General features: G+C 42.1%; 15 non-coding genes across 15 annotated transcripts; all 15 read right to left on the bottom strand.

The window, feature by feature from the left end:
* Nucleotides 1-78: 78 nt before the first annotated feature.
* On the bottom strand, nucleotides 79-157 carry LOC127676702 (small nucleolar RNA SNORD115). Its single transcript, XR_007976136.1, has one exon. It is a non-coding gene; the product is annotated as a small nucleolar RNA SNORD115 (small nucleolar RNA).
* A 1,760-nt stretch (nucleotides 158-1,917) lies between these two features.
* Nucleotides 1,918-1,996, bottom strand: LOC127676701 (small nucleolar RNA SNORD115). The gene has a single exon (XR_007976135.1). It is a non-coding gene; the product is annotated as a small nucleolar RNA SNORD115 (small nucleolar RNA).
* Nucleotides 1,997-3,755: 1,759 nt separating this feature from the next.
* On the bottom strand, nucleotides 3,756-3,834 carry LOC127676938 (small nucleolar RNA SNORD115). Its single transcript, XR_007976345.1, has one exon. It is a non-coding gene; the product is annotated as a small nucleolar RNA SNORD115 (small nucleolar RNA).
* Nucleotides 3,835-5,592: 1,758 nt separating this feature from the next.
* LOC127676993 (small nucleolar RNA SNORD115) lies at nucleotides 5,593-5,671 on the bottom strand. The gene has a single exon (XR_007976399.1). It is a non-coding gene; the product is annotated as a small nucleolar RNA SNORD115 (small nucleolar RNA).
* Nucleotides 5,672-7,428: 1,757 nt separating this feature from the next.
* Nucleotides 7,429-7,507, bottom strand: LOC127676700 (small nucleolar RNA SNORD115). Its single transcript, XR_007976134.1, has one exon. It is a non-coding gene; the product is annotated as a small nucleolar RNA SNORD115 (small nucleolar RNA).
* A 1,758-nt stretch (nucleotides 7,508-9,265) lies between these two features.
* On the bottom strand, nucleotides 9,266-9,344 carry LOC127676699 (small nucleolar RNA SNORD115). The gene has a single exon (XR_007976133.1). It is a non-coding gene; the product is annotated as a small nucleolar RNA SNORD115 (small nucleolar RNA).
* Nucleotides 9,345-11,104: 1,760 nt separating this feature from the next.
* On the bottom strand, nucleotides 11,105-11,183 carry LOC127676895 (small nucleolar RNA SNORD115). Its single transcript, XR_007976304.1, has one exon. It is a non-coding gene; the product is annotated as a small nucleolar RNA SNORD115 (small nucleolar RNA).
* Nucleotides 11,184-12,942: 1,759 nt separating this feature from the next.
* Nucleotides 12,943-13,021, bottom strand: LOC127676697 (small nucleolar RNA SNORD115). The gene has a single exon (XR_007976132.1). It is a non-coding gene; the product is annotated as a small nucleolar RNA SNORD115 (small nucleolar RNA).
* A 1,740-nt stretch (nucleotides 13,022-14,761) lies between these two features.
* LOC127676696 (small nucleolar RNA SNORD115) lies at nucleotides 14,762-14,840 on the bottom strand. The gene has a single exon (XR_007976131.1). It is a non-coding gene; the product is annotated as a small nucleolar RNA SNORD115 (small nucleolar RNA).
* A 1,757-nt stretch (nucleotides 14,841-16,597) lies between these two features.
* Nucleotides 16,598-16,676, bottom strand: LOC127676695 (small nucleolar RNA SNORD115). Its single transcript, XR_007976130.1, has one exon. It is a non-coding gene; the product is annotated as a small nucleolar RNA SNORD115 (small nucleolar RNA).
* Nucleotides 16,677-18,428: 1,752 nt separating this feature from the next.
* On the bottom strand, nucleotides 18,429-18,507 carry LOC127676942 (small nucleolar RNA SNORD115). Its single transcript, XR_007976349.1, has one exon. It is a non-coding gene; the product is annotated as a small nucleolar RNA SNORD115 (small nucleolar RNA).
* A 1,764-nt stretch (nucleotides 18,508-20,271) lies between these two features.
* Nucleotides 20,272-20,350, bottom strand: LOC127676924 (small nucleolar RNA SNORD115). The gene has a single exon (XR_007976331.1). It is a non-coding gene; the product is annotated as a small nucleolar RNA SNORD115 (small nucleolar RNA).
* A 1,755-nt stretch (nucleotides 20,351-22,105) lies between these two features.
* Nucleotides 22,106-22,184, bottom strand: LOC127676962 (small nucleolar RNA SNORD115). Its single transcript, XR_007976369.1, has one exon. It is a non-coding gene; the product is annotated as a small nucleolar RNA SNORD115 (small nucleolar RNA).
* A 1,759-nt stretch (nucleotides 22,185-23,943) lies between these two features.
* On the bottom strand, nucleotides 23,944-24,022 carry LOC127676694 (small nucleolar RNA SNORD115). Its single transcript, XR_007976129.1, has one exon. It is a non-coding gene; the product is annotated as a small nucleolar RNA SNORD115 (small nucleolar RNA).
* Nucleotides 24,023-25,781: 1,759 nt separating this feature from the next.
* On the bottom strand, nucleotides 25,782-25,860 carry LOC127676884 (small nucleolar RNA SNORD115). Its single transcript, XR_007976294.1, has one exon. It is a non-coding gene; the product is annotated as a small nucleolar RNA SNORD115 (small nucleolar RNA).
* Nucleotides 25,861-26,395: the final 535 nt, after the last annotated feature.

Raw genomic sequence — 26,395 nt, 5'->3', positions numbered from 1 at the left:
CTGAGGACCTCAGGAAAGGTCCCCAAGTGATCCTCAAATAGTAAAAGGACCACGACTTTGAACTCTGTAAACTTGGTTGGGCCTCAGCGTAATCCTATTGAGCATGATTTTTATGTCATCACCTCTCTTCATGACATTGGGCTGTCATCATAGACCCAGGAGTAGAGTGACAGTAGCTATTTGTGCTTTTATATCTGCTATCCACATCCTTACCTGGCTAATGAATACTTTCTCAGCGTTGAGAATGGTCACAGGTATGTGGGTTAGTTTGCAGAGTAGAAAGCTCCTCAAAGGAGGCAAGGGGTCCCTGCCTGGAAAGTTTTTTGAATAATTTCTCTAGAGGAGGAAAGAGCAAGCTGTCAAACCCCTGGTTGACACTCCTATACATGAAACTTAAACCTCAGAGCAATTGTAGGAAATCTCTACATGAATAATACCTTCACAGTGGCACCCCAGGGAAGCTGACTCTAAGATTCCTACCACTGCCTGTACCACAAATTTTCTTGGCTTTCACTTTATGAGGTAAAATTGGCACAGAGTTCCACTCATTTCACACGAAGACTTACTGCGTCTTGTGGACGCAATCTCCTCACAACGTATCACTTTCATGTAACTATGTATAGGAGACAACTCTCAGGTTGAAGCCCCCGAATCCTAAGAATAGGTCTACAAAAGGTCATTACAGGATCTCGAGTCTAAAGAAAGAGACACGTGTATTCCATATTCAAGGTTCCGGGATCATATCCTCCCCCCTCAAGGTCTATCTTGCATACTTGCAATCACTGGGAAATGCTCTTACTAAAATTATGGAATTTACATATTCCCAGGGGACAGGGAATTTGGACTGCAATAGGTCCTTTTGTGATAAGGTTTAATTGAATTCCATGGCAGTTAACACAGGTTCCCAAGGTTGCAAGGAACTTGCCAGCAATGTTGTCATGAGTCACAGTGGCATTAGTTTCAACAACACAAAGATTGCCCTGAAACCACCTCAGAAAATTATCTCAAGCTTCTAGGTGATTCTACACTGACCTGTAGTCAGAGTAGAAATGGTGTTTGGGGAGGAAATTTGGTAAGAAAAGGGACCATAGTTGAGGAAGTTAGCTACAACTTTTAAATAAAGGCATCTTCCCTGTTGCGTGATAGTTTTACCTATATTGCTGAAAGGTGTGCCAATTGGGAGCAATTCATGTGGACACCAGCAGTAGTGTTGATCACAGACTGGACTATATGTCTTTCATTCAACAATAAGGCAAAGCTCTGTACTCAGTGCCTCTAGTGTCATGGGAAAAGAGAATTCTACAAAGCAATGGATATGGGTGATGATTCAAGGCCATCATATAGAAAACATTGGTGGAGACTAGAAATTTGGATATGTGTCATCCTCCTCTACACATGAGATACAGCTCATGATGATGTGTGAAATATTATTGGGTTTTTCAAATATTATTTTACTTCTCTTAAACATTTTGTGTCCAGGGTGGTCCTTACTCAGAATTAAACTCTCTTTTCTATGCATGCTTAAATTTTTCCTACAATGTAAAACTGGAGAATGAGTGAGAATTTGAGTCCATGCTCTTACGGACATGTCTTTTGTAAGGGAAGGAATGAGTCAGGAAACTTCCACTTACCTGTGATCTGTGATTTTCTGGCTTCCCTGAAGGCATGGCAGATGACTGCAAAAGAGTAGAAAGAAATGGTCATCAGCAATGTGTTGTCCTCGCACACTTGCACAAAAATAGAATGCTACACTCGGTGCTTGTTGGCCTGCACTGCTATCCAACCAAGCATCACTATGAGTGTTCAGGTTTGCTCTCATCAGAATCAGGAAAAGTGCCTCTGAGGACCTCAGGAAAGGTCCCCAAGTGATCCCCAAATAGTAAAAGGACCACGACTTTGAACTCTGTAAACTTGGTTGGGCCTCAGCGTAATCCTATTGAGCATGATTTTTATGTCATCACCTCTCTTCATGACATTGGGCTGTCATCATAGACCCAGGAGTAGAGAGACAGTAGCTATTTGTGCTTTTATATCTGTTATCCACATCCTTACCTGGCTAAGGAACACTTTCTCAGCGTTGAGAATGGTCACAGGTATGTGGGTAAGTTTGCAGAGTAGAAAGCACTTCAAAGGAGGCAAGGGGTCCCTGCCTGGAAAGTTTTTTGAATAATTTTTCTAGTGGAGGAAAGAGCAAGCTGTCAAACCCCTGGTTGACACTCCTATAGATGAAACTTAAACCTCAGAGGAATAGTAGGAAATCTCTACATGAATAATACCTTCACAGTGGCACCCCCGGGAAGCTGACTCTAAGATTCCTACCACTGCCTGTACCACAAATTTTCATGGCTTTCACTTTATGAGGTAAAAATGGCACAGAGTTCCACTCATTTCACACGAAGACTTACTGCGTCTTGTGGAAGCAATCTCCTCACAACGTATCACTTTCATGTAACTATGCATAGGGGACAACTCTCAGGTTGAAGCCCCTGAATCCTAAGAATAGGTCTACAAAAGGTCATTACAGGATCTTGAGTCTAAAGAAAGAGACACGTGTATTCAATATTCAAGGTTCCAGGATCATATCCTCCCCCCTCAAGGTCTATCTTGCATAGTTGCAATCACTGGGAAATGCTCTTACTAAAATTATGAAATTTACATATTCCCAGGGGACAGGGAATTTGGACTGCAATAGGTCCATTTGTGATAAGGTTTAATGGATTTCCATGTCAGTTAACACAGGTTCCCAAGGTTGCAAGGAACTTGCCAGCAATGCTGTCATGAGTCACAGTGGCATGAGGTTCAACAACACAAAGATTGCCCTGATACCACCTCAGAAAATTAGCTCAAGCTTCTGGATGATTCTACACTGACCTGTAGTCAGAGTAGAAATGATGTTTGGGGAGGAAATTTGGTGAGAAAAGGGACCATAGTTTAGGAAGTGAGCTACAACTTTTAAATAAAGGCAACTTCCCTGTTGCGTGATAGTTTTTCCTATATTGCTGAAAGGTGTGCCAATTAGGAGCAATTCATGTGGACACCAGCAGTAGTGTAGATCACAGACTGGACTATATGTCTTTCATTCAACAATAAGGCAAAGCTCTGTACTCAGTGTCTCTAGTGTCATGGGAATAGAGAATTGTACAAAGCAATGGATATGGGTGATGATTCCTGGCAACCATATAGAAAACATTAGTGGAGACTACAAATTTGGGTATGTGTCATCCTCCACTACACATGAGACGCAGCTCATGATGATGTGTGAAATATTATTGGGTTTTTCAGAAATTATTTTACTTCTCTTAATCATTTTGTGTCCAGGGTGGTCCTTACTCAGAATTAAACTCTCTTTTCTATGCATGCTTAAATTTTTCCTTCAATATAACATTGGAGAATGAGTAAGAATTTGAGTCCATGCTCTTAGGGACATGTCTTTTCAAAGGGAAGGAATGAGTCAGGAAACTTCCACTTACCTGTGATCTGTGATTCTCTGGCTTCCAAGAAGGCATGGCAGATGACAGCAAAAGAGTAGAAAGCAATGGTTATCAGCAATGTGTAGTCCTCGACACTTGCACGAAAATAGAATGCTACACTCAGTGCTTGTTGGCCTGCACTGCTAGCCAACCAAGCTTCACCATGAGTGTCCAGGTTTGCTTTCATCAGAAACAGGAAAAGCGCCTCTGAGGACCTCAGGAAAGGTCCCCAAGTGATCCTCAAATAGTAAGAGGACCACGGCTTTGAACTCTGTAAACCTGGTTGGGCCTCAGCGTAATCCTATTGAGCATGATTTTCATGTCATCACCTCTCTTCATGACATTGGGCTGTCATCATAGACCCAGATGTAGAGAGACAGTAGCTATTTGTGCTTTTATATCTGCTATCCACATCCTTACCTGGCTAAGGAACACTTTCTCGGCGTTGAGAATGGTCACAGGTAAGTGTGTACGTTTGCAGGGTAGAAAGCTCTTCAAAGGAGGCAAGGGGTTCCTGCCTGGAAAGTTTGTTGAATGAGTTCTCTAGAGGAGGAAAGAGCAAGTGGTCAAACCCCTGGTTGACACTCCTATACATGAAACTTAAACCTCGGAGAAATTGTAGGAAATCTCTACATGAATAATACCTTCACAGTGGCACCCCTGTGAAGCTGACTCTAAGATTCCTAGCACTGCCTGTACCACAAGTTTTCATGACTTTCACTTTATGAGGTAAAAATGGCAGAGAATTCCACACATTTCACAGGAAGACTTACTGCTTCTTGTGGAAGCAATCTCCTCACAACGTATCACTTTCATGTAACTATCCGTAGGGGACAACTCTCAGGTTGAAGTCCCTGAATCCTAAGGATAGGTCTACAAAAGGTCATTAGAGTATCTCGAGTCTAAAGAGAGAGACACGTGTATTCCATATTCATGGTTCCGGTACCATATCCTCCCCCATCAATGTTTATCTTGCATACTTGCAATCACTGGGAAATGCTCTTACTAAAATTATGGAATTTACAGATTCCCAGGGGACAGGGAATTTGGACTGCAATAGGTCCTTTTGTGATAAGGTTAAATTGAATTCCATGGCAGTTAACACAGGTTCCCAAGGTTGCAAGGAACTTGCCAGCAATGTTGTCATGAGTCACAGTGGCATTAGGTTCAACAACACAAAGATTGCCCTGATACCACCTCAGAATATTATCTCAAGCTTATGGGTGATTCTACACTGACCTGTAGTCAGAGTAGAAATGATGTCTGGGGAGGAAATTTGGTAAGAAAAGGGACCATAGTTGAGGAAGTGAGCTACAACTTTTAAATAAAGGCAACTTCCCTGTTGCGTGATAGTTTTACCTATATTGCTGAAAGGTGTGCCAATTGGGAGCAATTCATGTGGACACCAGCAGTAGTGTTGATCACAGACTGGACTATATGTCTTTCATTCAACAATAAGGCAAAGCTCTGTACTCAGTGCCTCTAGTGTCATGGGAAAAGAGAATTCTACAAAGCAATGGATATGGGTGATGATTCAAGGCCACCATATAGAAAACATTGGTGGAGACTAGAAATTTGGGTATGTGTCATCCACCTCTACACATGAGATACAGCTCATGATGATGTGTGAAATATTATTGGGTTTTTCAAATATTATTTTACTTCTCTTAATCATTTTGTGTCCATGGTGTTCCTTACTCAGAATTAAACTCTCTTTTCTATGCATGCTTAAATTTTTCCTACAATGTAAAACTGGAGAATGAGTGAGAATTTGAGTCCATGCTCTTAGGGACATGTCTTTTCTAAGGGAAGGATGAGTCAGGAAACTTCCACTTACCTGTGATCTGTGATTCTCTGGCTTCCAAGAAGGCATGGCAGATGACTGAAAAAGAGTAGAAAGAAATGGTCATCAGCAATGTGTAGTCCTCGCACACTTGCACGAAAATAGAATGCTACACTCGGTGCTTGTTGGCCTGCACTGCTAGCCAACCAAGCTTCACCATGAGTGTCCAGGTTTGCTTTCATCAGAAACAGGAAAAGCGCCTCTGAGGACCTCAAGAAAGGTCCACAAGTGATCCCCAAATAGTTAGAGGACCACGGTTTGAACTCTGTAAACTTGGTTGGTCCTCAGCCTAATCCTATTGAGCATGATTTTTATGTCATCACTTCTCTTCATGACATTGGTCTGTCATCATAGACCCAGATGTAGGGACAGTAGCTATTTGTGCTTTTATATCTGCTATCCACATCCTTACCTGGCTAAGGAACACTTTCTCGGCGTTGAGAATGGTCACAGGTAAGTGGGTAAGTTTGCAGGGTATAAAGCTCTTCAAAGGAGGCAAGGGGTTCCTGCCTGGAAAGTTTGTTGAAAGATTTCTCTAGAGTAGGAAAGAGCAAGTGGTCAAACCCCTGGTTGACACTCCTATACATGAAACTTAAACCTCAGAGAAATTGTAGGAAATCTCTACATGAATAATACCTTCACAGTGGCACCCCCGTGAAGCTGACTCTAAGATTCCTACCACTGCCTGTACCACATGTTTTCATGGCTCTCACTTTATGAGGTAAAAATGGCACAGAGTTCCACTCATTTCACACGAAGACTTACTGCTTCTTGTGGAAGCAATCTCTTCACAACGTATCACTTTCATGTAACTATGCGTAGGGGACAACTCTCAGGTTGAAGCCCCTGAATTCTAAGAATAGGTCTACAAAAGGTCATTACAGGATCTCGAGTCTAAAGAAAGAGACACGTGTATTCCATATTCAAGGTTCCGGGATCATATCCTCCCCCTTCAAGGTCTATCTTGCATACTTGCAATCACTGGGAAATGCTCTTACTAAAATTATGGAATTTACTGATTCCCAGGGACAGGGAATTTGGACTGCAATAGGTCCTTTTGTGATAAGGATTAATGGATTTCCATGTCAGTTAACACAGGTTCCCAAGGTTGCAAGGAACTTGCCAGCAATGTTGTCATGAGTCACAGTGGCATTAGGTTCAACAACACAAAGATTGCCCTGATACCACCTCAGAAAATTAGCTCAAGCTTCTGGATTCTTCTACACTGACCTGTAGTGAGAGTAGAAATGATGTTTGGGGAGGAAATTTGGTAAGAAAAGGGACCATAGTTGAGGAAGTAAGCTACAACTTTTAAATAAAGGCAACTTCCCTGTTGCTTGATAGTTTTTCCTATATTGCTGAAAGGTGTGCCAATTGGGAGCAATTCATGTGGACACAAGCAGTAGTGTAGATCACAGACTGGACTATATGTCTTTCATTCAACAATAAGGCAAAGCTCTGTACTCAGTGTCTCTAGTGTCATGGGAAAAGAGAATTGTACAAAGCAATGTATATGGGTGATGATTCCTGGCAACCATATAGAAAACATTGATGGAGACTACAAATTTGGGTATGTGTCATCCTCCACTACACATGAGACACAGCTCATGATGATGTGTGAAATATTATTGGGCTTTTCAGAAATTATTTTACTTCTCTTAATCATTTTGTGTCCAGGGTGGTCCAAATTCAGAATTAAACTCTCTTTTCTATGCATGCTTAAATTTTTCCTTCAATGTAACACTGGAGAATGAGTGAGAATTTGAGTCCATGCTCTTAGGGACATGTCTTTTCAAAGGGAAGGAATGAGTCAGGAAACTTCCACTTACCTGTGATCTGTGATTCTCTGGCTTCCAAGAAGGCATGGCAGATGACTGCAAAAGAGTAGAAAGAAATGGTCATCAGCAATGTGTAGTCCTCGCACACTTGCACGAAAATAGAATGCTACACTCGGTGCTTGTTGGCCTGCACTGCTAGCCAACCAAGCTTCACCATGAGTGTCCAGGTTTGCTTTCATCAGAAACAGGAAAAGCGACTCTGAGGACCTCCGGAAAGGTCCCCAAGTGATCCCCAAATAGTAAGAGGACCACGGCTTTGAACTCTGTAAACCTGGTTGGGCCTCAGCGTAATCCTATTGAGCATGATTTTTATGTCATCACCTCTCTTCATGACATTGGGCTGTCATCATAGACCCAGATGTAGAGAGACAGTAGCTATTTGTGCTTTTATATCTGCTATCCACATCCTTACCTGGCTAAGGAACACTTTCTCGGCGTTGAGAATGGTCTCAGGTATGTGGGTAAGTTTGCAGGGTAGAAAGCTCTTCAAAGGAGGCAAGGGGTTCCTGCCTGGAAACTTTGTTGAATGATTTCTCTAGAGGAGGAAAGAGCAAGTGGTCAAACCCCTGGTTGACACTCCTATACATGAAACTTAAACCTAAGAGAAATTGTAGGAAATCTCTACATGAAGAATACCTTCGCAGTGGCACCCCCGTGAAGCTGACTCTAAGATTCCTACCACTGCCTGTACCACAAGTTTTCATGGCTTTCACTTTATGAGGTAAAAATGGCACAGTGTTCCACTCATTTCACACGAAGACTTACTGCTTCTTGTGGAAGCAATCTCCTCAAAACGTATCACTTTCATGTAACTATGCGTAGGGGACAACTCTCAGGTTGAAGCCCCTGAATCCTAAGGATAGGTCTACAAAAGGTCATTACAGGATCTCGAGTCTAAAGAAAGAGACACTTGTATTCCATATTCAAGATTCCGGGATAATATCCTCCCCCCTCAAGGTCTATCTTGCATACTTGCAATCACTGGGAAATGCTCTTACTAAAATTATGGAATTTACAGATTCCCAGGGGACAGAAAATTTGGACTGCAATAGGTCCTTTTGTGATAAGGTTTAATGGAGTCCATGTCAGTTAACACAGGTTCCCAAGGTTGCAAGGAACTTGCCAGCAATGTTGTCATGAGTCACAGTGGCATTAGGTTCAACAACACAAAGATTGCCCTGATACCACCTCAGAAAATTAGCTCAAGCTTCTGAGTGATTCTACACTGACCTGTAGTCAGAGTAGAAATGATGTTTGGGGAGGAAATTTGGTAAGAAAAGGGACCATATTTGAGGAAGTGAGCTACAACTTTTAAATAAAGGCAACTTCCCTGTGCGTGATAGTTTTACCTATATTGCTGAAAAGTGTGCCAATTGGGAGCAATTCATGTGGACACCAGCAGTAGTGTTGATCACAGACTGGACTATATCTCTTTCATTCAACAATTAGGCAATGCTCTGTACTCAGTGCCTCTAGTGTCATGGGAAAAGAGAATTCTACAAAGCAATGGATATGGGTGATGATTCAAGGCCACCATATAGAAAACATTGGTGGAGACTACCAATTTTTGTATGTGTCATCCTCCTCTACACATGAGACACAGCTCATGATGATGTGTGAAATATTATTGGGTTTTTCAAATATTATTGTACTTCTCTTAATCATTTTGTGATCAGGGTGGTCCTTACTCAGAATTAAACTCTCTTTTCTATGCATGCTTAAATTTTTCCTACAATGTAAAACTGGAGAATGAGTGAGAATTTGAGTCCATGCTCTTACGGACATGTCTTTTGTAAGGGAAGGAATGAGTCAGGAAACTTCCACTTACCTGTGATCTGTGATTTTCTGGCTTCCCTGAAGGCATGGCAGATGACTGTAAAAGAGTAGGAAGAAATGGTCATCAGCAATGTGTTTTCCTCGCACACTTGCACAAAAATAGAATGTTACACTCGGTGCTTGTTGGCCTGCACTGCTATCCAACCAAGCGTCACTATGAGTGTCCAGGTTTGCTCTCATCAGAATCAGGAAAAGTGCCTCTAAGGACCTCAGGAAAGGTCCCCAAGTGATCCCCAAATAGTAAAAGGACCACGTCTTTGAACTCTGTAAACCTGGTTGGGCCTCAGCGTAATCCTATTGAGCATGATTTTTATGTCATCACCTCTCTTCATGACATTGGGCTGTCATCATAGACCCAAGAGTAGAGAGACAGTAGCTATTTGCGCTTTTATATCTGCTATCCACATCCTTCCTTGGCTACGGAACACTTTCTCGGCGATGAGAATGGTCACAGGTATGTGGGTAAGTTTGCAGAGTAGAAAGCTCTTCAAAGGAGGCAAGGGGTCCCTGCCTGGAAAATTTTTTGAATAATTTCTCTAGAGGAGGAAAGAGCAAGCTGTCAAACCCCTGGTTGACACTCCTATACATGAAACTTAAACCTCAGAGGAATTGTAGGAAATCTCTACATGTATAATACCTTCACAGTGGCACCCCCGGGAAGCTGACTCTAAGATTCCTACCACTGCCTGTACCACAAGTTTTCATGGCTTTCACTTTATGAGGTAAAAATGACACAGAGTTCCACTCATTTCACACGAAGACTTACTGCGTCTTGTGGAAGCAATCTCCTCACAACGTATCACTTTCATGTAACTATGCATAGGGGACAACTCTCAGGTTGAAGCCCCTGAATCCTAAGAATAGGTCTACAAATGGTCATTACAGGATCTCGAGTCTAAAGAAAGAGACACGTGTATTCCATATTCAAGGTTCCAGGATCATATCCTCCCCCCTCAAGGTCTATCTTGCATACTTTCAATCACTGGGAAATGCTCTTACTAACATTATGGAATTTACAGATTCCCAGGGGACAGGGAATTTGAACTGCAATAGGTCCTTTTGTGATAAGGTTTAATGGATTTCCATGTCAGTTAACACAGGTTCCCAAGGTTGCAAGGAACTTGCCAGCAATGTTGTCATGAGTCACAGTGGCATGAGGTTCAACAACACAAAGATTGCCCTGATACCACCTCAGAAAATTAGCTCAAGCTTCTGGGTGATTCTACACTGACCTGTAGTCAGAGTAGAAATGATGTTTGGGGAGGAAATTTGGTAAGAAAAGGGACCATAATTGAGGAAGTGAGCTACAACTTTTAAATAAAGGCAACTTCCCTGTTGCGTGATAGTTTTTCCTATATTGCTGAAAGTTGTGCCAATTGGGAGCAATTCATGTGGACACCAGCAGTAGTGTAGATCACAGACTGGACTATATGTCTTTCATTCAACAATAAGTCAAAGCTCTGTACTCAGTGTCTCTAGTGTCATGGGAAAAGAGAATTGTACAAAGCCATGGATATGGGTGATGATTCAAGGCCACCATATAGAAAACATTGGTGGAGACTACCAATTTGGGTATGTGTCATCCTCCTCTACACATGAGACACAGCTCATGATGATGTGTGAAATATTATTGGGTTTTTCAAATATTATTTTACTTCTCTTAATCATTTTGTGTCCAGGGTGGTCCTTACTCAGAATTAAACTCTCTTTTCTATGCATGCTTAAATTTTTCCTACAATGTAAAACTGGAGAATGAGTGAGAATTTGAGTCCATGCTCTTACGGACATGTCTTTTGTAAGGGAAGGAATGAGTCAGGAAACTTCCACTTACCTGTGATCTGTGATTTACTGGCTTCCCAGAAGGCATGGCAGATGACTGCAAAAGAGTAGAAAGAAATGGTCATCAGCAATGTGTTGTCCTCGCACAATTGCACAAAAATAGAATGCTACACTCGGTGCTTGTTGGCCTGCACTGCTATCCAACCAAGCGTCACTATGAGTGACCAGGTTTGCTCTCATCAGAATCAGGAAAAGTTCCTATGAGGACCTCAGGAAAGGTCCCCAAGTGATCACCAAATAGCAAAAGGACCACGAGTTTGAACTCTGTAAACCTGGTTGGGCCTCAGCGTAATCCTATTGAGCATAATTTTTATGTCATCACCTCTCTTCATGACATTGGGCTGTCATCATAGACCCAGGAGTAGAGAGACAGTAGCTATTTGTGCTTTTATATCTGCTATCCACATCCTTACCTGGCTACGTAACACTTTCTCGGCGTTGAGAATGGTCACAGGTATGTGGGTAAGTTTGCAGAGTAGAAAGTTCTTCAAAGGAGGCAAGGGGTCCCTGCCTGGAAAGTTTTTTGAATAATTTCTCTAGTGGAGGAAAGAGCAAGCTGTCAAACCCCTGGTTTGCACTCCTATACATGAAACTTAAACCTCAGAGGAATTGTAGGAAATCTCTACATGAATAATACCTTCACAGTGGCACCCCCGGGAAGCTGACTGTAAGATTTCTACCACTGCCTGTACCACAAATTTTCATGGCTTTCACTTTATGAGGTAAAAATGGCACAGAGTTCCACTCATTTCACACGAAGACTTACTGCGTCTTGTGGAAGCAATCTCCTCACAATGTATCACTTTCATGTATTTATGCGTAGGGGACAACTCTCAGGTTGAAGCCCCTGAATCCTAAGAATAGGTCTACAAAAGGTCATTACAGGATCTCAAGTCTAAAGAAAGAGACACGTGTATTCCATATTCAAGGTTCCGGGATCATATCCTCCCCCCTCAAGGTCTATCTTGCATACTTGCAATCACTGGGAAATGCTCTTACTAAAATTATGGAATTTACAGATTTCCAGGGGACAGGGAATTTGGACTGCAATAGGTCCATTTGTGATAAGGTTTAATGGACTTCCATGTCAGTTAACACAGGTTCCCAAGGTTGCAAGGAACTTGCCAGCAATGTTGTCATGAGTCACAGTGGCATGAGGTTCAACAAACAAAGATTGCCCTGATACCACCTCAGAAAATTAGCTCAAGCTTCTGGATGATTCTACACTGACCTGTAGTCAGAGGAGAAATGATGTTTGGGGAGGAAATTTGGTAAGAAAAGGGACCATAGTTGAGGAAGTGAGCTACAACTTTTATATAAAGGCAACTTCCCTGTTGCGTGATAGTTTTTCCTATATTGCTGAAAGGTGTGCCAATTGGGAGCAAATCATGTGGACACCAGCAGTAGTGTAGATCACAGACTGGACTATATGTCTTTCATTCAACAATAAGGCAAAGCTCTGTACTCAGTGTCTCTAGTGTCATGGGAAAAGAGAATTGTACAAAGCAATGGATATGGGTGATGATTCCTGGCAACCATATAGAAAACATTGGTGGAGACTACAAATTTGGGTATGTGTCATCCTCCGCTACACATGAGACACTGCTCATGATGATGTGTGAAATATTATTGTGTTTTTCAGAAATTATTTTACTTCTCTTAATCATTTTGTTTCCAGGGTGGTCCTTACTCAGAATTAAACTCTCTTTTCTATGCATGCTTAAATTTTTCCTACAATGTAAAATTGGAGAATGAGTGAGAATTTGAGTCCATGCTCTTACGGACATGTCTTTTCTAAGGGAAGGAACGAGTCAGGAAACTTCCACTTACCTGTGATCTGTGATTCTCTGGCTTCCAAGAAGGCATGACAGATGACTGCAAAAGAGTAGAAAGAAATGGTCATCAGCAATGTGTAGTCCTCGCACACTTGCACGAAAATAGAATGCTACACTCGGTGCTTGTTGGCCTGCACTGCTAGCCAACCAAGCTTCACCATGAGTGTCCAGGTTTGCTTTCATCAGAAACAGGAAAAGCGCCTCTGAGGACCTCAGGAAAGGTCCCCAAGTGATCTCCAAATAGTAAGAGAACCACGGCTTTGAACTCTGTAAACCTGGTTGGGCCTCAGCGTAATCCTATTGAGCATGATTTTTATGTCATCACCTCTCTTCATGACATTGGGCTGTCATCATAGACCCAGATGTAGAGAGACAGTTGCTATTTCTGCTTTTATATCTGCTATCCACATCCTTACCTGGCTAAGGAACACTTTCTCTGCGTTGATAAAGGTCACATGTAAGTGGGTAAGTTTGCAGGGTAGGGAGCTCTTCAAAGGGGGCAAGGGGTTCCTGCCTGGAAAGTTTGTTGAATGATTTCTCTAGAGGAGAAAACCCCTGGTTGACACTCCTATACATGAAACTTAAACCTCAGAGAAATTGTAGGAAATCTCTACATGAATAATACCTTCACAGTGGCACCCCCGTGAAGCTGACTCTAAGATTCCTACCACGGCCTGTACCACAAGTTTTCATGACTTTCACTTTATGAGGTAATATGGCACAGAGTTCCACTCATTTCACACGAAGACTTACTGCTTCTTGTGGAAGCAATCTCCTCACAACGAATCACTTTCATGTAACTATGCATAGGGGACAACTCTCAGGTTGAAGCCCCTGAATCCTAAGGATAGGTCTACAAAAGGTCATTACAGGATCTCGAGTCTAAAGAAAGAGACACGTGTATTCCATAATCACGGTTCCGGGATCATATCATCCCCCCTCAAGGTCTATCTTGCATACTTGCAATCGCTGGGAAATGCTCTTACTAAAATTATGGGATTTACAGATTCCCAGGGGACAGGGAATTTGGACTGCAATAGGTCCATTTGTGATAAGGTTTAATGGATTTCCATGTCAGTTAACACAGGTTCCCAAGGTTGCAAGGATCTTTCCAGCAATGTTGTCATGAGTCACAGTGGCATTAGGTTCAACAACACAAAGATTGCCCTGATACCACCTCAGAAAATTAGCTCAAGCTTCTGGGTGATTCTACACTGACCTGTAGTCAGAGTAGAAATGATGTTTGGAGAGGAAATTTGGTAAGAAAAGGGACCAGAGTTGAGAAAGAGAGCTACAATTTTTAAATAAAGGCAACTTCCCTGTTGCGTGATAGTTTTACCTATATTGCTGAAAGATGTGCCAATTGGGAGCAATTCATGTGGACACCAGCAGTAGTGTAGATCACAGACTGGACTATATGTCTTTCATTCAACAATAAGGCAAAGCTCTGTACTCAGTGCCTCTAGTGTCATGTGAAAAGAGAATTCTACAAAGCAATGGATATTGGTAATGATTCAAGGCCACCATATAGAAAACATTGGTGGAGACTACAAATTTGGGTATGTGTCATCCTCCTCTACACATGAGACACAGCTAATGATTATGTGTGAAATATTATTGGGTTTTTCAAAAATTATTTTACTTCTCTTAATCATTTTGTGTCCAGGGAGGTCCTTACTCAGAATTAAACTCTTTTATGCATGCTTAAATTTTTCCTACAATGTAAAACTGGAGAATGAGTGAGAATTTGAGTCCATGCTCTTACGGACATGTCTTTTGTAAGGGAAGGAATGAGTCAGGCAACTTCCATTTACCTGTGACCTGTGATTTTCTTGCATCCCAGAGGACATGGCAGATGACTGCAAAAGAGTAGAAAGAAATGGTCATCAGCAATGTGTTGTCCTCGCACAGTTGCACAAAAATAGAATGCTACACTCGGTGCTTGTTGGCCTGCACTGCTAGCCAACCAAGCTTCACCATGAGTGTCCAGGTTTGCTTTCATCAGAAACAGGAAAAGCGCCTCTGAGGACCTCAGGAAAGGTCCCCAAGTGATCCCCAAATAGTAAGAGGACCACGGCTTTGAACTCTGTAAACCTGGTTGGGCCTCAGCGTAATCCTATTGAGCATGATTTTTATGTCATCACCTCTCTTCATGACATTGGGCTGTCATCATAGACCCAGATGTAGAGAGACAGTACCTATTTGTGCTTTTATATCTGCTATCCACATCCTTACCTGGCTAAGGAACACTTTCTCGGCGTTGAGAATGGTCACAGGTAAGTGGGTAAGTTTGCAGGGTAGAAAGCTCTTCAAAGGAGGCAAGGGGTTCCTGCCTGGAAAGTTTGTTGAATGATTTCTCTAGAGGAGGAAAGAGCAAGTGGTCAAACCCCTGGTTGACACTCCTATACATGAAACTTAAACCTCAGAGAAATTATAGGACATCTCTACATGAATAATACCTTCACAGTGGCACCCCCGTGAAGCTGACTCTAAGATTCCTACCACTGCCTGTACCACAAGTTTTCATGACTTTCACTTTATGAGGTAATATGGCACAGAGTTCCACTCATTTCACACTAAGACATACTGCTTCTTGTGGAAGCAATCTCCTCACAACGAATCACTTTCATGTAACTATGCATAGGGGACAACTCTCAGGTTGAAGCCCCTGAATCCTAAGGATAGGTCTACAAAAGGTCATTACAGGATCTCGAGTCTAAAGAAAGAGATACGTGTATTCCATAATCAAGGTTCCGGGATCATATCATCCCCCCTCAAGGTCTATCTTGCATACTTGCAATCGCTGGGAAATGCTCTTACTAAAATTATGGGATTTACAGATTCCCAGGGGACAGGGAATTTGGACTGCAATAGGTCCTTTTGTGATAAGGTTTAATGGATTTCCATGTCAGTTAACACAGGTTCCCAAGGTTGCCAGGATCTTTCCAGCAATGTTGTCATGAGTCACAGTGGCATTAGGTTCAACAACACAAAGATTGCCCTGATACCACCTCAGAAAATTAGCTCAAGCTTCTGGGTGATTCTACACTGACCTGTAGTCAGAGTAGAAATGATGTTTGGGGAGGAAATTTGGTAAGAAAAGGGACCAGAGTTGAGAAAGAGAGCTACAATTTTTAAATAAAGGCAACTTCCCTGTTGCGTGATAATTTTACCTATATTGCTGAAAGGTGTGCCAATTGGGAGCAATTCATGTGGACACCAGCAGTAGTGTTGATCACAGACTGGACTATATGTCTTTCATTCAACAATAAGGCAAAGCTCTGTACTCAGTGCCTCTAGTGTCATGTGAAAAGAGAATTCTACAAACCAATGGATATGGGTGATGATTCAAGGCCACCATATAGAAAACATGGGTGGAGACTACAATTTTGGGTATGTGTCATCCTCCTCTACATATGAGACACAGCTCATGATTATGTGTGAAATATTATTGGGTTTTTCAAAAATTATTTTACTTCTCTTAATCATTTTGTGTCCAGGGTGGTCCTTACTCAGAATTAAACTCTTTTCTATGCATGCTTAAATTTTTTCTACAATGTAAAACTGGAGAATGAGTGAGAATTTGAGTCCATGCTCTTACGGACATGTCTTTTGTAAGGGAAGGAATGAGTCAGGAAACTTCCATTTACCTGTGACCTGTGATTTTCTGGCATCCCAGAGGGCATGGCAGATGACTGCAAAAGAGTAGAAAGAAATGGTCATCAGCAATGTGTTGTCCTCGCACAGTTGCACAAAAATAGAATGCTACACTCGGTGCTTGTTGGCCTGCACTGCTAGCCAACCAAGCTTCACCATGAGTGTCCAGGTTTGCTTTCATCAGAAACAGGAAAAGCGCCTCTGAGGACCTCAGGAAAGGTCCCCAAGTGATCTCCAAATAGTAAGTGGACCACGGCTTTGAACTCTGTAAACCTGGTTGGGCCTCAGCGTAATCCTATTGAGCATGATTTTTATGTCATCACCTCTCTTCATGACATTGGGCTGTCATCATAGACCCAGATGTAGAGAGACAGTAACTATTTCTGCTTTTATATCTGCTATCCACATCCTTACCTGGCTAAGGAACACATTCTCGGCGTTGAGAATGGTCACAGGTAAGTCGGTAAGTTTGCAGGGTAGAAAGCTCTTCAAAGGAGGCAAGGGGTTCCTGCCAGGAAAGTTTGTTGAATGATTTCTCTAGAGGAGGAAAGAGCAAGTGGTCAAACCCCTGGTTGACACTCCTATACATGAAACTTAAACCTCAGAAAAATTGTAGGAAATCTCTACATGAATAATACCTTCACAGTGGCACCCCCGTAAACTGACTCTAAGACTCCTACCACTGCCTGTACCACAAGTTTTCATGACTTTCACTTTATGAGGTAATATGGCACAGAGTTCCACTCATTTCACACGAAGACTTACTGCTTCTTGTGGAAGAAATCTCCTCACAACGAATCACTTTCATGTAACTATGCATAGGGGACAACTCTCAGGTTGAAGCCCCTGAATCCTAAGGATAGGTCTACAAAAGGTCATTACAGGATCTCGAGTCTAAAGAGAGAGATACGTGTATTCCATAATCAAGGTCCTGGGATCATATCCTCCCCCTCAAGGTCTATCTTGCATACTTGCAATCACTGAGAAATGCTCTTACTAAAATTATGGGATTTACAGATTCCGAGGGGACAGGGAATTTGGACTGCAATAGGTCCATTTGTGATAAGGTATAATGGATTTCCATGTCAGTTAACACAGGTTCCCAAGGTTGCAAGGAACTTTCCAGCAATGTTGTCATGAGTCACAGTGGCATTAGGTTCAACAACACAAAGCTTGCCCTGATACCACCTCAGAAAATTAGCTCAAGCTTCTGGGTGTTTCTACACTGACCTGTAGTCAGAGTAGAAATGATGTTTGGGGAGGAAATTTGGTAAGAAAAGGGACCAGAGTTGAGAAAGAGAGCTACAACTTTTAAATAAAGGCAACTTCCCTGTTGCGTGATAGTTTTACCTATAAGCTGAAAGGTGTGCCAATTGGGAGCAATTCATGTGAACACCAGCAGTAGTGTTGATCACAGACTGGACTATATGTCTTTCATTCAACAATAAGGCAAAGCTCTGTACTCAGTGCCTCTAGTGTCATGTGAAAAGAGAATTCTACAAAGCAATGGATATGGGTGATGATTCAAGGCCACCATATAGAAAACATTGGTGGAGACTACAAATTTGGCTATTTGTCATCCTCCTCTACAAATGAGACACAGCTCATGATTATGTGTGAAATATTATTGGGTTTTTCAAAAATTATTTTACTTCTCTTAATCATTTTGTGTCCAGGGTGGTCCTTACTCAGAATTAAACTCTTTTCTATGCATGTTTAAATTTTTCCTACAATGTAAAACTGGACAATGAGTGAGAATTTGAGTCCATGCTCTTACGGACATGTCTTTGTAAGGGAAGGAATGAGTCAGGAAACTTCCACTTACCTGTGACCTGTCATTTTCTGGCATCCCAGAGGGCATGGCAGATGACTGCAAAAGAGTAGAAAGAAATGGTCATCAGCAATGTGTTGTCCTCGCACAGTTGCACAAAAATAGAATGCTACACTCGGTGCTTGTTGGCCTGCACTGCTATCCAACCAAGCGTCACTATGAGTGTCCAGGTTTGCTCTCATCAGAATCAGGAAAAGTGCCTCTGAGGACCTCATGAAAGGTCCCCAAGTGATCCCCAAATAGTAAAAGGACCACGGCTTTGAACTCTGTAACCTGGTTGGGCATCAGCGTAATCCTATTGAGCATGATTTTTATGTCATCACCTCTCTTCATGACATTGGGCTGTCATCATAGACCCAGGAGTAGAGAGAAAGTAGCTATTTGTGCTTTTATATCTGCTATCCACATCATTACCTGGATACAGAACACTTTCTCGGCGTTGAGAATGGTCACAGGTATGTAGGTAGGTTTGCAGAGTAGAAAGCTCTTCAAAGGAGGCAAGGGGTCCCTGCTTGGAAAGTTTTTTGAATAATTTCTCTAGAGGAGGAAAGAGCAAGCTGTCAAACCCCTGGTTGACACTCCTATACATGAAACTTAAACCTCAGAGGAATTGTAGGAAATCTCTACATGAATAATACCTTCACAGTGGCACCCCCGGGAAACTGACTCTAAGATTCCTACCACTGCCTGTACCACAAATTTTCATGGCTTTCACTTTATGAGGTAAAAATGGTACAGAGTTCCACTCATTAAACACGAAGACTTACTGCTTCTTGTGGAAGCAATCTCCTCACAACGTATCACTTTCATGTATTTATGCGTAAGGTACAACTCTCAGGTTGAAGCCCCTGAATCCTAAGGATAGGTCTACAAAAGGTCATTACAGGATCTCGAGTCTAAAGAAAGAGACACGTGTATTCCATATTCAAGGTTCCGGGATCATATCCCCCCCCCCCCCTCAATGTCTATCTTGCATACTTGCAATCACTGGGAAATGCTCTTACTAAAATTATGGAATTTACATATTCCCAGGGGACAGGGAATTTGGACTGCAATAGGTCCATTTGTGATAAGGTTTAATGGATTTACAAGTCAATTAACACAGGTTCCCAATGTTGCAAGGAACTTGCCAGCAATGTTGTCATGAGTCACAGTGGCATTAGGTTCAACAACACAAAGATTGCCCTGATACCACCTCAGAAAATTGGCTCAAGCTTCTGGATGATTCTACACTGACCTGTAGTCAGAGTAGAAATGATGTTTGGGGAGGAAATTTGGTAAGAAAAGGGACCATAGTTGAGGAAGTGAGCTACAACTTTTAAATAAAGGCAACTTCCCTGTTGCGTGATAGTTTTTCCTATATTGCTGAAAGGTGTGCCAATTGGGAGCAATTCATGTGGACACCAGCAGTAGTGTAGATCACAGACTGGACTATATGTCTTTCATTCAACAATAAGGCAAAGCTCTGTACTCAGTGTCTCTAGTGTCATGGGAAAAGAGAATTGTACAAAGCAATGGATATGGGTGATGATTCCTGGCAACCATAAAGAAAACATTGGTGGAGACTACAAATTTGGGTATGTGTCATCCTCCGCTACACATGAGACACAGCACATGATGATGTGTGAAATATTATTGGGTTTTTCAGAAATTATTTTACTTCTCTTAATCATTTTGTGTCCAGGGAGGTCCTTACTCAGAATTAAACTCTCTTTTCTATGCATGCTTAAATTTTTCCTACAATGTAAAACTGGAGAATGAGTGAGAATTTGAGTCCATGCCCTTAGGGACATGTTTTTTCTAAGGGAAGGAATGAGTCAGGAAACTTCCACTTACCTGTGATCTGTGATTCTCTGGCTTCCAAGAAGGCATGGCAGATGACTGCAAAAGAGTAGAGAGAAATGGTCATCAGCAATGTGTTGTCCTTGCACAGTTGCACAAAAATAGAATGCTACACTCGGTGCTTGTTGGCCTGCACTGCTAGACAACCAAGCTTCACCATGAGTGTCCAGGTTTGCTTTCATCAGAAACAGTAAATGCGCCTCTGAGGACCTCATGAAAGGTCCCCAAGTGATCCCCAAATAGTAAGAGGACCACGGCTTTGAACTCTGTAAACCTGGTTGGGCCTCAGCATAATCCTATTGAGCATGATTTTTATGTCATCACCTCTCTTCATGACATTGGGCTGTCATCATAGACCCAGATGTAGAGAGACAGTAGCTATTTCTGCTTTTATATCTGCTATCCACATCCTTACCTGGCCAAGGAACACATTCTCGGCGTTGAGAATGGTCACAGGTAAGTGGATAAGTTTGCAGGGTAGAAAGCTCTTCAAAGGAGGCAAGGGGTTCCTGCCTGGAAATTTTGTTGAATGATTTCTCTAGAGGAGGAAAGAGCAAGTGGTCAAACCCCTGGTTGACACTCCTATACATGAAACTTAAACCTCAGAGAAATTGTAGGAAATCTCTACATGAATAATACCTTCACAGTGGCACCCCCGTGAAGCTGACTCTAAGATTCCTACCACTGCCTGTACCACAAGGTTTCATGACTTTCACTTTATGAGGTAATATGGCATAGAGTTCCACTCATTTCACACGAAGACTTACTGCTTCTTGTGGAAGCAATCTCCTCACAACGAATCACTTTCATGTAACTATGCATAGGGGAAAACTCTCAGGTTGAAGCCCCTGAATCCTAAGGATAGGTCTACAAAAGGTCATTACAGGATCTCGAGTCTAAAGAAAGAGATACGTGTATTCCATAATCAAGGTTCCGGGATCATATCCTCCCCCCTCAAGGTCTATCTTGCATACTTGCAATCACTGGGAAATGCTCTTACTAAAATTATGGGATTTACAGATTCCCAGGGGACAGGGAATTTGGACTGCAATAGGTCCATTTGTGATAAGGTTTAATGGATTTCCATGTCAGTTGACACAGGTTCCCAAGGTTGCAAGGAACTTTCCAGCAATGTTGTCATGAGTCACAGTGGCATTAGGTTCAACAACACAAAGATTGCCCTGATACCACCTCAGAAAATTAGCTCAAGCTTCTGGGTGATTCTACACTGACCTGTAGTCAGAGTAGAAATGATGTTTGGGGAGGAAATTTGGTAAGAAAAGGGACCAGAGTTGAGAAAGAGAGCTACAACTTTCAAATAAAGGCAACTTCCCTGTTGCGTGATAGTTTTACCTATATTGCTGAAAGGTGTGCCAATTGGGAGCAATTCATGTGGACACCAGCAGTAGTGTTGATCACAGACTGGACTATATGTCTTTCATTCAACAATAAGGCAAAGTTCTGTACTCAGTGCCTCTAGTGTCATGTGAAAAGAGAATTCTACAAAGCAATGGATATGGGTGATGATTCAAGGCCACCATATAGAAAACATTGCTGGAGACTACAAATTTGGGTATGTGTCATCCTCCTCTACACATGAGACACAGCTCATGATTATGTGTGAAATATTATTGGGTTTTTCAGAAATTATTTTACTTCTCTTAATCATTTTGTGTCCAGGGTGGTCCTTACTCAGTACTAAACTCTTTTCTATGCATGCTTAAATTTTTCCTACAATGTAAAACTGGAGAATGAGTGAGAATTTAAGTCCATGCTCTTATGGACATGTCTTTTGTAAGGGAAGGAATGAGTCAGGAAACTTCCATTTACCTGTGACCTGTGATTTTCTGGCATCCCAGAGGGCATGGCAGATGACTGCAAAAGAGTAGAAAGAAATGGTCATCAGCAATGTGTTGTCCTCGCACAGTTGCACAAAAATAGAATGCTACACTCGGTGCTTGTTGGCCTGCACTGCTATCCAACCAAGAGTCACTATGAGTGTCCAGGTTTGCTCTCATCAGAATCAGGAAAAGTGCCTCTGAGGACCTCATGAAAGGTCCCCTAGTGATCCCCAAATAGTAAAAGGACCACGGCTTTGAACTCTTTAACTGGTTGGGCCTCAGCCTAATCCTATTGAGCATGATTTTTATGTCATCACCTCTCTTCATGACATTGGGCTGTCATCATAGACCCAGGAGTAGAGAGAAAGTAGCTATTTGTGCTTTTATATCTGCTATCCACATCCTTACCTGGCTACAGAACACTTTCTCGGCGTTGAGAATGGTCACAGGTATGTGGGTAGGTTTGCAGAGTAGAAAGCTTTTCAAAGGAGGCAAGGGGTCCCTGCCGGAAAGTTTTTTGAATAATTTCTCTAGAGGAGGAAAGAGTAAGCTGTCAAACCCCTGGTTGACACTCCATTACATGAAACTTAAACCTCAGAGGAACTGTAGGAAATCTCTACATGAATAATACCTTCACAGTGGCACCCCCGGGAAACTGACTCTAAGATTCCTACCACTGCCTGTACCACAAATTTTCATGGCTTTCACTTTATGAGGTAAAAATGGTACAGAGTTCCACTCATTTCACACGAAGACGTACTGCTTCTTGTGGAAGCAATCTCCTCACAACGTATCACTTTCATGTATTTATGCGTAGGGGACAACTCTCAGGGTTAAGCCCCTGAATCCTAAGAATAGGTCTACAAAAGGTCATTACAGGATCTCGAGTCTAAAGAAAGAGACACATGTATTCCATATTCAAGGTTCCCGGATCATATCCTCCCCCCTCAATGTCTATCTTGCATACTTGCAATCACTGGGAAATGCTCTTACTAAAATTATGGAATTTACATATTCCCAGGGGACAGGGAATTTGGACTGCAATAGGTCCATTTGTGATAAGGTTTAATCGATTTACAAGTCAATTAACACAGGTTCCCAATGTTGCAAGGAACTTGCCAGCAATGTTGTCATGAGTCACAGTGGCATTAGGTTCAACAACACAAAGATTGCCCTGATACCACCTCAGAAAATTTGCTCAAGCTTCTGGATTCTTCTACACTGACCTGTAGTCAGAGTAGAAATGATGTTTGGGGAGGAAATTTGGTAAGAAAAGGGACCATAGTTGAGGAAGTGAGCTACAACTTTTAAATAAAGGCAACTTCCCTGTTGCGTGATAGTTTTTCCTATATTGCTGAAAGGTGTGCCAATTGGGAGCAATTCATGTGGACACTAGCAGTAGTGTAGATCACAGACTGGACTATATGTCTTTCATTCAACAATAAGGCTAAGCTCTGTACTCAGTGTCTCTAGTGTCATGGGAAAAGAGAATTGTACAAAGCAATGGATATGGGTGATGATTCCTGGCAACCATATAGAAAACATTGGTGGAGACTACAAATTTGGGTATGTGTCATCCTCCGCTACACATGAGACACAGCTCATGATGATGTGTGAAATATTATTGGGTTTTTCAGAAATTATTTTACTTCTCTTAATCATTTTGTGTCCAGGGAGGTCCTTACTCAGAATTAAACTCTCTTTTCTATGCATGCTTAAATTTTTCCTACAATGTAAAACTGGAGAATGAGTGAGAATTTGAGTCCATGCTCTTAGGGACATGTTTTTTCTAAGGGAAGGAATGAGTCAGGAAACTTCCACTTACCTGTGATCTGTGATTCTCTGGCTTCCAAGAAGGCATGGCAGATGACTGCAAAAGAGTAGAAAGAAATGGTCATCAGCAATGTGTAGTCCTCGCACCCTTGGACGAAAATAGAATGCTACACTCGGTGCTTGTTGGCCTGCACTGCTAGCCAACCAAGCTTCACCATGAGTGTCCAGGTTTGCTTTCATCAGAAACAGGAAAAGCGCCTCTGAGGACCTCAGGAAAGGTCCCCAAGTGATCCCCAAATAGTAAGAGGACCACGGCTTTGAACTCTGTAAACCTGGTTGGGCCTCAGCGTAATCCTATTGAGCATGATTTTTATGTCATCACCTCTCTTCATGACATTGGGCTGTCATCATAGACCCAGATGTAGAGAGACAGTAGCTATTTCTGCTTTTATATCTGCTATCCACATCCTTACCTGGCTAAAGAACACTTTCTCGGCATTGAGAATGGTCACAGGTAAGTGGGTAAGTTTGCAGGGTAGAAAGATCTTCAAAGGAGGCAAGGGGTTCCTGCCTGGAAAGTTTGTTGAATGATTTCTCTAGAGGAGGAAAGGGCAAGTGGTCAAAACCCTGCTTGACACTCCTATACATGAAACTTAAACCTCAGAGAAATTGTAGGAAATCTCTACATGAATAATACTTTCAAAGTGGCACCCCCGTGAAGCTGACTCTAAGATTCCTACCACTGCCTGTACCACAAGTTTTCATGGCTTTCACTTTATGAGGTAATATGGCATAGAGTTCCACTCATTTCACACGAAGACTTACTGCTTCTTGTGGAAGCAATCTCCTCACAACGTATCACTTTCATGTAACTATGCGTAGGGGACAACTCTCAGGTTGAAGCCCCTGAATCCTAAGGATAGGTCGACAAAAGGTCATTACAGGATCTCGAGTCTAAAGAAAGAAACACGTGTATTCCATATTCAAGGTTCCAGGATCATATCCTCCCACCTCAAGGTTTATCTTGCATACTTGCAATCACTGGGAAATGCTCTTACTAAAATTATGGAATTTACAGATTCCCAGGGGACAGGGAATTTGGACTGCAATAGGTCCTTTTGTGATAAGGTTTAATGGATTTCCATGTCAGTTAACACAGGTTCGCAAGATTGCAAGGACCTTTCCAGCAATGTTGTCATGAGTCACAGTGGCATTAGGTTCAACAAAACAAAGATTGCCCTGATACCACCTCAGTAAATTAGCTCAAGCTTCTTGGTGATTCTACACTGACCTGTAGTCAGAGTAGAAATGATATTTGGGGTGGAAATTTGGTAAGAAACGGGCCCATAGTTGAGGAAGTGAGCTACAACTTTTAAATAAAGGCAACTTCCCTGTTGCGTGATAGTTTTACCTACATTGCTGAAAGGTGTGCCAATTGGGAGCAATTCATGTGGACACCAGCAGTAGTGTTGATCACAGACTGGACTATAAGTCTTTCATTCAACAATAAGGCAAAGCTCTGTACTCAGTGTCTCTAGTGTCATGGGAAAAGAGAATTCTACAAAGCAATGGATATGGGTGATGATCCAAGGCCACCATATAGAAAACATTGGTGGAGACTACAAATTTGGCTATGTGTCACCCACCTCTACACATGAGATACAGCTCATGATGATGTGTGAAATATTATTGGGTTTTTCAAATATTATTTTACTTCTCTTAATAATTTTGTGTCCAGGGTGGTCCTTACTCAGAATTAAACTCTCTTTTCTATGCATGCTTAAATTTTTCCTACAATGTAAAGATGGAGAATGAGTGAGAATTTGATTCCATGCTCTTACGGACATGTCTTTTGTAAGGGAAGGAATGAGTCAGGAAACTTCCACTTACCTGTGATCTGTGATTTTCTGGCCTCCCAGAAGGCATGGCAGATGACTGCAAAAGAGTAGAAAGAAATGGTCTTCAGCAATGTGTAGTCCTCGCACACTTCCACGAAAATAGTATGGTACACTCGGTGCTTGTTGGCCTGCACTGCTAGCCAACCAAGCTTCACCATGAGTGTCCAGGATTGCTTTCATCAGAAACAGGAAAAGCGCCTCTGAGGACCTCAGGAAAGGTCCCCAAGTGATCCCCAAATAGTAAGAGGACCACGGCTTTGAACTCTGTAAACCTGGTTGGGCCTCAGCGTAATCCTATTGAGCATGATTTTTATGTCATCACCTCTCTTCATGACAGTGGGCTGTCATCATAGACCCAGATGTAGAGATACAGTAGCTATTTGTGCTTTTATATCTGCTATCCACATCCTTACCTGGCTAAGGAACACTCTCTCGGCATTGAGAATGGTCACAGGTAAGTGGGTAAGTTTGCAGGGTAGAAAGCTCTTCAAAGGAGGCAAGGGATTCCTACCTGGAAAGTTTGTTGAATAAATTCTCTAGAGGAGGAAAGAGCAAGTGGTCAAACCCCTGGTTGACACTCCTATACATGAAACTTAAACCTCAGAGAAATTGTAGGAAATCTCTACATGAATAATACTTTCACAGTGGCACCCCGGTGAAGATGACTCTAAGATTCCTACCACTGCCTGTACCACAAGTTTTCATGGCTTTCACATTATGAGGTAATATGGCACAGAGTTCCACTCATTTCACACGAAGACTTACTGCTTCTTGTGGAAGCAATCTCCTCACAACGTATCACTTTCATGTAACTAAGCGTAGGGGACAACTCTCAGGTTGAAGCCCCTGAATCCTAAGGATAGGTCTACAAAAGGTCATTACAGGATCTCGA

The sequence above is a fragment of the Apodemus sylvaticus genome, chromosome 1 (genome assembly GCF_947179515.1).
Source record: "Apodemus sylvaticus chromosome 1, mApoSyl1.1, whole genome shotgun sequence".
Taxonomy (NCBI): domain Eukaryota; kingdom Metazoa; phylum Chordata; class Mammalia; order Rodentia; family Muridae; genus Apodemus; species Apodemus sylvaticus.
The sequence above is the reverse complement of the archived record's forward strand: the minus strand, read 5'-3'. Positions and strand labels throughout refer to the sequence as shown.